This window comes from Pteropus alecto, unplaced genomic scaffold (assembly GCF_000325575.1).
Source record: "Pteropus alecto unplaced genomic scaffold, ASM32557v1 scaffold143, whole genome shotgun sequence".
Taxonomy (NCBI): domain Eukaryota; kingdom Metazoa; phylum Chordata; class Mammalia; order Chiroptera; family Pteropodidae; genus Pteropus; species Pteropus alecto.
In genome coordinates this window covers 3,334,307-3,337,627 of record NW_006434828.1, presented here as the reverse complement: position 1 = coordinate 3,337,627, position 3,321 = coordinate 3,334,307, and positions in this window count along the sequence as shown.

Below are 3,321 nucleotides of genomic sequence, written 5' to 3'. Positions count from 1 at the left end.
CTCTCCACTCTGGTTGGGCTTCTGCGTCTTTATCCCACTGTCTTAAGTGAGCCGGCAAGTGTCAGCGTTTCCCTGAGCTCCGCGGGCTGTGAGAGCAAATTATTGGGCCCGAGAAGGGGGTTGTGAGAACCCCAACTTATCTCTCCACTCTGGTTGGGCTTCTGCGTCTTTATCCCACTGTCTTAAGTGAGCCGGCAAGTGTCAGCGTTTCCCTGAGCTCCGCGGGCTGTGAGAGCAAATTATTGGGCCCGAGAAGGGGGTTGTGAGAACCCCAACTTATAGCAAGTAGGTCGGAAACACAGGGGACAATCTGGACCCGATGGGCCTGTGCGGCCAAGGCGGGCAGCAGAGCACCCCGCGTCGTGAGGAGGTGGGGCCCCGCCCCGGGAATGAGCTCGCAGGGGTCGGAAGGGCCGGTGTCTCGGTCCAAGCCGCCTCGCAGCCCCACCTCTGAGGCCACCCTGCAGCGACGTGACCCCAGGGAGCCGCGGCTGTGACTCCTACAGGAAGCTGGAGAGCCCACGGCAAAAGGCTGCAGCCTAGGGCCTGACGCCCCCCAAAGCCAGCCCTGGTCCCCGCAGCCCCCCTCCCGCATCCCGAACCCCAGCAGCCAGGGGCAGTGCGACTTCCAGCTTTTCCTGGGGGAGGTGATGGAGCCGGCCCACAGGGAGCCTGTGCCGCCGGGGACGCGTCTGCCCGCGTCTGTGCCCTGTGCCCGGTGCTGTCCTCTGCCTGGCGCTGCCCAGCGCAGGGACCAGGCACGGCCATGCATGTGGCGCCAGCCAGGGGCAGGCGCGCTTCCAGGCGCCGTTCCAACGCCCACCCACCCGGTCCCACCGCGGTCCCTGGACGCGGGCGTCACTGTCGCCGAGTCTGGGCGCCTGGCCCGGCCGCAGCCTCGGCCTCCTGCTGCTGCAGCGGTGAAGCCGTTTGCTCGGGAAAAATGGCTCCCGGGAAACGTCGGAAAGTGTTTGTTTACATCAATGCCTCTGCACAACGCGGTGCCGCTGCCGCCTGCACCCCGTCCCAATGCCCCGCGCCCGCACCCCGTCCCAACGCCCTGCGCCTTGACCTCCCGGGCGAGGAGATGACAGCTCCCGACTCTGTTCCCTGTGGCCTCGGGGCAGGGGGTCACCCGCCCACGGCCCTCACCGTCTCGGGCTTGATGTCTGGGCTTGCGGTCTGGAATTGTGGTGTGGTGGCTCCTTGGGGCTGTTTGGGGGTCAGTTCTTCAGTCGCCAGCTGGCTGGGGCACGGCGTCTGTTTGGGCCAAACGTCCCTCCCACGGGCGAGCCCCCGTTCTTCCTGGCGTGGGGTCCCCAGACGGGATGGCCACCACGGACGCAGCATCGACAGCTCATGACACTGGTGACACCCTCCAGTGACAGTCACCGCGTCTTGCCAGGCGGTCGCATTTTTTAAAATCTGGTGTTAAAAATAGAGTCTTCATTGTTACCTGTTTGTGGCATTTTCTGCGGGTCCTCCAGGGCCTGCTTCGTCCCATTCGGTGGCCACTGGCCACACATGGCTACTTAAATCCAAATGATTTGAAGTGGAGCGAAATGAAAGACCAGTTCCCCAGGCGCACGGCCACCCCTCACGGGCTCCGCGGCGTCGTGCGGCTCACGGCTACCGGATGGACAGCGAGGAGGCAGGACACCTGCAGCGCCTCGGAGGGGGCGGGGCCTGAGGGACAGGGCTGCTCGGCGGATGGACACTCAGGCTCACGTGGCGGCCGGTCCTCAGCACCTATGTGTCCGTCTCCCTTTGAGAAGCAACTTCCATGTCCTAGCTTGGTGGACACAGAGCAGGGACCGGCCAGGACTCCCCAGGGAAGGGGCAGCCCGAGGGAGGCAGGGGCCTGCAGGCTGCCGACGTGGCTCCATGTGCCAGGCGGCAGCGGCCGTGGCTGGAGACCGGGTTGGAGACGATGCTGCTGAGCCAAGGGAGGAGCGGCGGGACTCTGGGCCGCGGTGGCCCCCGTGCCAAGGACAGGCTCTGCCGTGCTGGCCGGCACCCTGGCCTGTGACCCCGTAGCCCGGTCACGGTGACGAGCTGGGCTGGGAACTTGGCAACGGGGAGCCAGGGGCTGAGTCAGCCGCTGGGGAAGGCGAGCTGAACAGTCGTGAGGCTGGCTTGGAGCAGGAGCCTGCCGGGGGCCCTGGGCAGGCGAGGTGACAGGGAGGGACAGAGGCCGGAAGGCAGGGGAGGAAGCTGAGTGTGGAGCCGCTGGCCCGCCGTGTTCAAGCCCGAGCCAGGCCCGGGGGTCTGTGCCCGAGCCAGCGGAGTGCAGCTCTGCGCCTGGCTGTGCCGGTGGCCCAGACAAAGCCACCTCTCCGACAAAGCTGCAGGCTGGGGCTGCCCAGTGGCGCCGTGAGCAGGGCGTGGCCTGGCCCTTCCCCCGTTCGGAGGAGCCTCTGGTGCTGACCGGGTCATCGCAGAGTGTAAGGGCCCTCCCGGGGGCCAGGGGAGCTTGGTGGCCTGGCTCTCTGCTATCCCTGCTCCATGCCGCGGGCCTTCCAGGGCTGCCGAGGGCCACCTGCAGGGACCCGCGGTGCAGGCCACCTCCCCAGCAGAGCCGCATCGCGTGTGGTGGCCCCGGCCGGGGCGGGTGCGGGCGTGCAAGTCAGTAGCGCCACGGTCGCACCAGGAACGTCGACCCCACAAGGCTGACGTGATCGACGGCGCCCAGGGCTGGGCTGACACGTCTCGGACACTTCCAGGGCTGCCGAGGGCCACCTGCAGGGACCCGCGGTGCAGGCCACCTCCCCAGCAGAGCCGCATCGCGTGTGGTGGCCCCGGCCGGGGCGGGTGCGGGCGTGCAAGTCAGTAGCGCCACGGTCGCACCAGGAACGTCGACCCCACAAGGCTGACGTGATCGACGGCGCCCAGGGCTGGGCTGACACGTCTCGGACACACTCGGTGGCCCGGACACAGGTACACGACCGTGCGAGCGTCGTCGGCTCCGGGGAGAATGTTCCCTCTCACCCTGAAAGTTCCGGGACCTTCCGCGGAGCCCCGCCCGCCCCTGGACCCCGCGGTGGCACGCAGGCCGCCCGGCTGTCCCCGCCCTGCACGTCCCCAGGCGGGCCTCCTTCTGCGTGGCCTCGGCCGTCAGGGGGACGCCTATCTGTCCCGGGTGGCCTGGGCCGGCTCTTCCCTTTGGTCTCGTTTGTTGTCCAAACGCTTCATCGTTTTTATCTTGTCCTAATTTCCCTCATGTCCTGAAACTCCCGCCGGCCGTTCGAATCCCGCCACCTTGACAGGAGGCAGCCGCCCCCGAGGCCCCGGCCAGTGGGGCCGGCCCCGGGGAGGGACAGA